This window comes from Fukomys damarensis, unplaced genomic scaffold (genome assembly GCF_012274545.1).
Source record: "Fukomys damarensis isolate Sample0158 unplaced genomic scaffold, DMR_v1.0_HiC HiC_scaffold_14, whole genome shotgun sequence".
Lineage (NCBI taxonomy): Eukaryota > Metazoa > Chordata > Mammalia > Rodentia > Bathyergidae > Fukomys > Fukomys damarensis.
The window spans coordinates 41,681,362-41,690,566 of NW_022900926.1; the positions used below are offsets into that span (position 1 = coordinate 41,681,362).

General features: G+C 39.7%; 1 protein-coding gene across 3 annotated transcripts in view; it reads left to right on the top strand.

Moving 5' to 3' along the window:
• Prkn (parkin RBR E3 ubiquitin protein ligase) overlaps nt 1–9,205 on the top strand; it is a 1,339,037-nt gene that overhangs the window by 986,429 nt on the left and 343,403 nt on the right. The window lies entirely within an intron of this gene.

Below are 9,205 nucleotides of genomic sequence, written 5' to 3' on the forward strand. Positions count from 1 at the left end.
TGCTTTTATTGTTAATTTTTTTTCTTTTAGTGTTGCTAATATATTAGCATATAGCAGCCTTCTAGGCTTGCAAGTTATGAATATATTTCAGCTGTAACTATTTTTCTGACTTTACAAGAGAGAATAGTGGTTTACTGTTTTTTGTTTTTGGGGGGTTTTTGTTTGTTTGTTTGTTTTTGTTTTGTTTTGTTTTGTTTTTGTATTCAATAAGACCATGAAGCAGAACCAAGAAAAACTAGAGCCTGGGAACAAAAACTGAAGTTACATGAGAAGGATGGCAGAGAGCAGAGCCACTGCCTAGAGAAGTGGGCAATAACAGCAAACAAGAGCTTGTAGCCCACCAGGGTCCCTATCACCTTTGAATCCTTACCATCCCTTAGGGAGTGTGACAGTCAGTGCCATGTTAGTTTCTTTTACCATAATTGGGAAACAAAGGGATTGCACGGCAGAGAACACATTATAAGAGGTACAAGTTAAACAATCAGCTTTAGATTAAATTCATTGTATTTTTGATTTTTAAAATAAAGAGGATCTAAATTAAATCATGATGTTTAGAATTAAACAGGATGGCTGGCTCTAGACATACGTTTGAAACAATCTTTCAGAGCTTAAAATTTTTGCATTTTAGCAGCATTATCCAGCAGTTATGATAGAGATCTCATGCCTCACATGGACTTAAATTCTTATTAGCTGACACCACAGGATGCACTGACTGTGTTGGACCAGATGCTAAGGTCGCAGTATGTTCTCACCTCTTTTCTTTTCCTCCTCTTGTCCCTCTCCAGTTGTTTCATTTGTTTACCTCTTAGAAATTTTTGTTTTTAATCTTCATTAATAAAAACTATCAGTATTGTAAGGAAAAGTCTGAAAGGAAAGACTCAAGAATGTTAGTAGAAGACATGCAGCACTTGCTGAAGGAGGTTGCCACAGGGTTTTGGGTATTTTTTTTTCCTCTTTATTTCCTAATTTTTCTGCAATAAATATTTAGAATGTGAGCAATTAAAATGATAAACAAATAATACAGCCTTTTAATGAGGAGTAGTATCAGGCTTGTTAATAACAGTGTCCAATACAAGTGAAGGTACCTCACTGTGATCGCTGTGCTCTGTGAAAAGTTACCCTTCCATTGCACGATGCCGCTGAAGCCTTTGGCTGGCTCTTGGTTTTGAGACTCAGAAGAAGCACTAAAGCAAGCACCCCCACTCCTTGTTTTGAGATGTGAAGCTCCTGAGAAATAATAGACTTTCTCTCAAGTCACTGAGCAAGGAAAAGAGAAAAGTATGCCAAGCCATCACCACCTGCACCTCTGTTCAGGAAGAGTAATTTGTAAAATATTTATGACCTGCTGCAGTGGGCTGCCAACAGTCAGAGTGGACACTTACCATGGGACAGCTGCAACCACTAGAATGGGCCCCTCAGAGCACTGTGTAGGACATGACTTTGAGAGGACCATGACTTTTTCCACAGCAGGCCAGGCATTTATTTGTTTTTCCTTAACCAGTCTTCTCTTTTTCATTCTTAAGACACCATCATTCATGAGTGCAAATAATGTGTGTTTATTGTCTTCTCCATGCACCCTGTGGTATGGGTACAAGGGAGTAGCACCCACACCTTCCTCTTTGGGGCTCACAATCTCAATGGGAAAATCGAGTCCCATCGGAACCACTAGGCAGCAGGGTTTAGAACCTCCGTCTCCATCTTGATGCAGTGGCCCATTTTCCCAGGTCCAAGGGCCTTTGCTGAATGCTATGGGCATTGCCGGAAGAATTTAGCGAAGTCACTCTTTCCAATAGATGACATTTTTCCTGGCTTCACACTTGTGCTTTTATTTAAGAAAGTAGACTTTTTCATGTTCATTAGTAAAATGGGTAGTAAAAAATGCCTTTGTGAGATATGTGTATTCTAACCTCTAAACTTGAACTCAAGCAACTCATGAATTTAAAGCATTTGCAGAATTGCTCAGTTTTAGTAGTCAGTGTCATCAAGTGGCCGATACTGGCCATTGTGTGTCCTTCTGTGCCCTACTTTGCATCAGGATTACTGCTGCCTTCTTGGTATCCTCTGCACTGTCACGCATGCAGGGTGATACCAAGGATCTAGCAGGCCCCGGTCCCAAAGACATTCTGTGGCAAGAACTTTGTTAAGACTTTCTCTATCTCCCTCTCAGGGTTAGTATGTCTGTTACAAAGCATTATTCAAATGTAACATGTTGTTGTAAATATGAACACTAACACTGATTTGCTAACAAGAAGAAAAGAGGGACAGGAATCAACACACATATCCACGGTTGTGGACACTGAAGGCCTTTCCATCTACCTACGTCCCAATGTTTCTTCCACTGGACCTTCTTTTCATAGGGATTCAGAGCTCAGTGAGCCTTAAAGCTGCCACTTTTGGCCATTCTGCTGGTGATTGTCATGTCCTTACAGCTCAGGCCTGTGTTTTTGTTCCTGTAGAAGTTTTACATCTGTCCCTAGAATGTTGCAAGATCCCCAAGAGTTGGGTCTTTGCCGGGGAAGGCTGAATTATGTGCTTACCACACAGAGACTGCAACAAATGTCAGTGGGGTGAACAACTCTCCCTCAAATTGTGCCGGCGACCGCTGTCTCAGTATTTCCTTCTTTAATCCTGGTACTCAGGGTCCCTCACTTATGATAGGTAACTTGATTTCTGATTCTTTAACTTTATGAAAGTGAGGCACAGGGCCAGGGATTTAGCTCAGCAGTGCCATTGTCTGCCTGGCAAGCACAAGGTCCAGAGTTCAACTCTGGTACCACAAAGTAAGTCACATTTAAATACTGAATTTGGACTTTTCCCTGGGCCAGTGATATGCCTCATATCTCTCTCTGTGCTGGGCAGTGACAGCAAGCCACAGACCCTTGAGCCCCATGATCAGAGGAGAGACAACCCATGCTTTTGAGTGTATTGTGTACCTGAGCTATGATGTTCTGCAGGTCAAGTGTGTTACAGTGTCTGCTTCATCAGAACATTACTCCCTCCATCAGAAGGAGAAGCACCTGTCCTGCATTCATTTTGCCCTTCTCTGGCTCAGGAGTCCAAAAATTGTGCCCTGCTGCCTCCAGGTTCTAAGCTCAAGGTCTCTGTGGGGCTACTGAGGTCTTGCATCAAAGACCCCCCTCCAGCCCCACAATTCCTGCCACATTACTGCCTGTGCTACCCTCACTGTGTGGGCAATGCTGTCAGGATTTTCTTTGTGCAGTTTTGCTTTGCCATTGTTGATAACAATATATTTCCATGTAATTGCTCTCAAAAAAAAAAAACTTATGTACATGGCCTATGTATTTGGTTTTCTTTCTCTTGAAAATCTTTGCACATAAAATCTCCTGTACACAGTAGGTACTCAGGAAATGCTTGCTAACAGATGGGATTAGACATAGCATTTAGGTTTATTTGTTTGTTTGAGAAAAAGAAGTTACAGGGATCAGATTCTAAGAGCATTTTGTGTTCATAGTGCAGCCATGATTTTGAAGCTACCAGCAGTAAATTGCCACCCACACACAAAGAAAAAGAATTTCTGTACATTTAGGAAGGAAAATAAAAGGCACTGCTGCTTTCAATGCATCCTAGTTATATTTCATGCCAGTGGCATGTTGGAAATAAAGAGAAACAGCAGAGGCCCCGAAAACACCCCTGGTTCTTCCTCATTTCTGAATTCTCTGTCATCATGACATCTGGACATATTGTCCCATAGCAATTATACAAATGGAGCATCGGAAATAAGTTTGCCAGTCCTCAGTCCTTTGTTTTTGATCTGAACCTAAAGATTGTTATATTCAGAGGACCTCAACAGTGGACCAGGAGTGGAGTTTATAAGACAGTCTCCACCACTGCAAGGCAGCTGGATCTCTAAACCAGATCAACTTTCACAAAGAGCTTGTTAAAATATGCGTTGCAGCTGGGAGCAGAGCTGAGGCCTGTAATTCCAGAACTTCCAAGAAGGATGAGGTGTGAGGACCTCACATTCAAGACGAGCCTGAGAAATTTTGTGATTAAACAGGCTCTGTCTCAAAAGAAAAAGAAAAAAATTGGAGGAGGGGGTCCTCAGGTAGCTTAGTGAGAAGGACCTGAGTTCAATCTCTGGTACTGGAGGAAAATACAAAACATGACTGGGTCCCACCCCAGATTCTGATGATTTGGGTGGCTTTGTAAATTGTGTTTTGAACTCTTCTTATACAGTGAGTTCTCGGTTGTTGGACACATAGAGAAACTGGTAGTGCCTTCACACAGAGCCCATACCTCACATGGCCTCCATACCTCACCCAAACTACTCTCCCTCTGGTATTCACTAGTATCCTTGAGAAGAAACCTTGTGAAGTATCCTTGAGAAGAAACCAATGCACAGAAGTTTTACCCTCAATTCTGTGACCCAATCTAGCAAATTAATCAATCCAAGAGGGTTTATGCAATCCCTAGTTTATATCCAGTCAGTCAGAGGTACATACTGTTTCTGGCATACGGCTGGGGGAGTCTTGGGGCTGAGCCTTCAATCTACTGAAGCTGATACCATCTCTAAATACATAACCTCAAAATTAAATTGAGTTATAGGGTACCCATTTTGTCTGCTAGAGAATTGCTTCATTTATGAGGGGACTCCCACACACATCTGGTCACAGAAGTATTCTGTGTTGTCTATGTGAGTGTTAGGCAGAAAGTTAGAATTAGCAGACCTGAAGACAAGTGGCTGGTGACTACACAGAAATCAAAGAAGTCATGAATTTTTTCCTTTCTATTTCTCTTGTTAAATCATTAGCTTTAGATAAAATCTAGACAAGTTTATGGTTTCAATTTATAGCCCAAGAGAATATAACCTCCTCTGAGCATGTTGATAAGTCCAACCATGGGTGAGAGGTCCAAAAAACCTGTAGCCTCAAACAAAATGGAAACATCCTCCCCACCTAGGGAGTAAACAGGAAACTTCTTCCCTCTGAAGTTGATCAAAAAAAGCCTACTGTTCCTTGTAGAAAAACGGTGATTTCAGAGAAAGGAAAATACCTTTTTTTTAATATATAAATATAACCTGAGACTTAGTTCAGCACAACCACCATCTTGGTGTTTGTCACCTTTCATGTATGAAGGTATGTTCTCTATTCTCTACTTGCTTACTGTACATTCGCCTATGTGTCTTGTCTGAATTCTTCCACTGAAGATATAAAGAATTAAGGTGTCTCATGGGTTTCTCACAGTGTTAGGACACTGAGGTATTAGGTCCTTGAAGTGTTAGGACATGGCTTCCTGATGGTGTGAGTAGAAGACTTTTTTTTTTTCTCTAGATATGCAGATATACTAGTTTGGGAGAATTTGTGATGGGAATCTAGCTATTTTAGGTCTATTGAAAAGAATTCATTTGTGTTTCTTCTTAAGGAAGAACTTGGATCCATATGGAAGTAAATTTAATAAGGAACAGATTGATATTAAAAATAAGAACAAATTCTAGAATCACTACTATTGGAAAATCGAATAAGACTTCTAGAGAAATCATAATCTGTCAGCCATTGGAAGGTTTTGTGAGAGTATAAATGTACACATTTCAGAAATATCATAAAATAGACTTTAATGCTGGAGGAAAAATTGTCATAGATGTTATTTGAGGACTAACAAGACCCCAAATACAGAATACAGGATGTACCCTATTTATGAGATAGGATTGGCATATTAATATCCTAACAAACCTCCCTAACCCACTTCTTCCAGTCATCCTATTAGAATAATCTATTTGATAATGATTTAAGTGTCAGTCATCTTAAGTATCAGTAGTGACTCCACACTTGTCATCTGAAATCCAAATTATTTTCCCATTTTCAACATCTGGTTTATTTTACCATATTAGGGTAGACATTAGCTCCACTCTCAACTTCTGTCTTCTAAATTTCTTCTTTCTCCCAATCTAAGTCTGTATATCATTGTCCAAACTTAGGCAAAATCTTATATTCTCAAGAAATTAAGCTCTCCTCCCTTTTCCACATATGATAACTCTTCTTCTGACATCATCTACACTTCTGTGTATGTGTATGTGCATAAAAACATGTTATGTATTTGTGTACATTTATGTATATATTAATGGGTAATGTATGTAGAAATCAATGTAGTTATTTTTACTATAGTAATGGTAACACCATATTTTCCATGTCTATCAACATCATGTTGCTTTCTAACAATTTTTTATATATTTTTCCTTCTTCTTTAACAGTAGGACTACTTAAGACAGGATCCATACCTTTGATCTTTTATTGTTTTCAGAATCTTTTTCATTTTTTCAACCCATACAGTAGTACAAAAAGAAAGTTATTGATGATTTGATTTCTGGCCTCTCTGTCTATTTTGTTAAATGCCTATATAGTTAAATTTTCAGTTTCTTATTTGTCACTTAGATCAGTAGGAAGAAAATATGTTCTTTCTCTATATGTAACATTAAACAAAATAAGTGCTATCTTTTCAAAAGAAAGAACAGATTTCTACAGCCATGTCACACTTTAGATTTGAAAAAGCAAAACATGTCTCATTTTTTTCCCTGTCTCATGTGATGAGTTGGGTGGTCAGCAGCTGGCTTTGCTCTGGTGGCTGACTTGCCTGGAACAGTGACACAGACGGAGGAAACTTTTGTAGAGTTGAAATACAAGATTGATGACCAAATCATTCCTAGGATGTTTATATTTTCGTGGAATAATGAGCTGTACTACACACACATACATATATGCACATATGCATGCACACATATGCAGTCCATGTTTTTATTATTAGCAATGCTGAGTATATCAAGACTAGGAAGCACAGATATATAGCGATTGCTATATTTTTAAAGGTAAGATATTCTAATTTTTCATGTTTCTTCTGTTTTTTAAGGATGAAGTAATTGAATAATTAGCAAATTTTCACAAGGAATTGTCTCCTGTCTTGCCTGCAGATTTTTATTTTCATTTAAATCACTCCAAGGCTTGTCATCTTTGGTTATAAAGTGTATGCAAACACCAATATTCTGAACCTGGTTGTGTTATTTTACTTTAAAATAATTAAAATCATACTTCTACCTAACTCTGAAATTTAGTGTTTCTTACAAAGCAATATATTCATATTAGATATCACCTTTTCCAAAAGTCTTTTGGATTACTATTTTATTTCTAAAGCAAATGATGAGCTCTTGAAATGTTTAATCAATGCTTCTTTATATCTCAGTCTTTAAAACTGCCAAACAGGGAAGCCACTAGTCATTTAACTGTAAACCTAAATCTTAATTAATTTGAATCATATTAAATTTAAAATATATATTCAAATACTCAGTAATCATCTATGGCTGGTGTCTGGAGAGCACAGATGTTCAACATTTCCACATCACTAAAAGTTCTTTGCTATAACAAAATGCTACAGAATGAGTCATTTAAAATGAACATAAATTTACTGGGCTCACAGTTCTGAAGACCAAGAAGTCCTAGATAGAGCATGGTAATATTCTCCCCTGATTCCTGTGCCATGGCTTGGGCACACTGGATGGACACTGGAGGACAGAGGCAGTCCTATCTCTATAGCTTTTGTGGGCTTAGTTCACTGAGAAGTTATTTGAAGTTTCATACCTGCAGCTTTTCCAAATTGTTTTTGTACACTGGTGCCATTAAATTCTGGATATTGAAGGTGCCGCACTCTTACAATTCCACTAAACAGTGAGAACTCTGTGGGGTGGCTCTACCCTTGGACACATGTCTGCCTGGGCTTCCAGCTCATCTGCTGCATACTTTCAAATCTAGGTGGAGGCCACCACAGCAACCCAGCTTGTCCATCTTGCATGTCTGCAGAGTCAGTTGGTGCCACACAGATGCCAACAAGGCCCACTGCTTGCCCCTTAAGGGGTGCAGCATGGCCTGCACCTGAGCCCCCTCGAGCCACAGGTGGGACAGCTGAGGAACACAATCCTGGGATACAGGGAGCAGGCCCCGGAGGCAGCACCGGGTGGTGAACACTGAGCTCCCGTCGATGCCTCCTTGAATCATGGCCCTCGAGTTCCTCTCTTGCCTCAGAGATCTCTGGAATGCCTTTGTGGTCATTCTTCCACTGTCTTAGTGAATAGAATCTGGCTTCTTTCTAGCTACATTGATCTCCTTAGCAAACAATTGTTTGGCTACAACCTTAGCATTATCTCCTAAGCATGCTTGTTTTATTCTTTACATAATTAGGCTGAGAGTTTTCCTAATCTTTTCATTTTGATAACGCTTAAATTATAAAACCCATTTCCTCATTTTGCTCATTTTATTGTGAGAGTCCAACAGCAGCCATATATCTGGGTGTGGTCATGCATGCCTGTGATCCTAGCATTCCAGGAGGTTGAGGTAGGAGGATGCCAAATTCTCCACCAGACTAGAAAATTTAGCAATTTGCTAGTGATCAATCCCATCTCAAAATTTAAAATAAAAGGTCAGGGCATGTATTTCAGTGCTATGAAGGACCTGAGTTCAATCCCTAGACCCTGGGGAAAAAAACAAAAGAAACCATATAGTACCTTGACTATTTTGCCACTTAAGTTATTTCCTCTGCCAGATATCCTACTTCTTAAATCCCATCTATAATAATCCCTAGGATGTGAACATAGTTCAGCCAAAGTCTTTGCCAATTTACAGTAAGGATGGTCTTTACTCCATTGTCCATTAGAATTGCTTTCACCATCTTCCTACCAACATTCTGATACAACCACTTATGTAATCTCTAAGAAGTTCAGGCTCTGTTTCTAGCCTCTTCTTCTGAACCTTAACAGGATTGCCCTTAGTGCTGTCCATTGCAATCTGGGGCTTTTCTAGCCTGCTGTTCTACACCCTTTTATCCTCTGCCCACTACCCACGTCCAATGCTGCTTTCATATTTACAGATATTTATCGTAGTAACAGCCCCACTTCGAGTGTCGCTTTTCTTTCTCAGTCCATTTGCTGCTGATTTAGCAGATTACCACACACTGGGTGGTTTTAAAGAACAGAGATTTATTTCTTATACTTCTATAGGCTAGCCGGGAGTGGTGGCTCACGCCTGTAATCCCAGCACATGGGAGGCTAAGGCAGGAGGATCGCTGTGAGTTCAAGTCCAGCCTGGGCTACCTTGTGAGTTCCAGGTCAGTCTCAACTACATAGTGAGACCCTGTCTCAAAAAAACAAAAATAAAATGAAGAAGAAGAAGAAGAAGAAGGGGGAGGAGGAGGAGGAGGAGGAGGA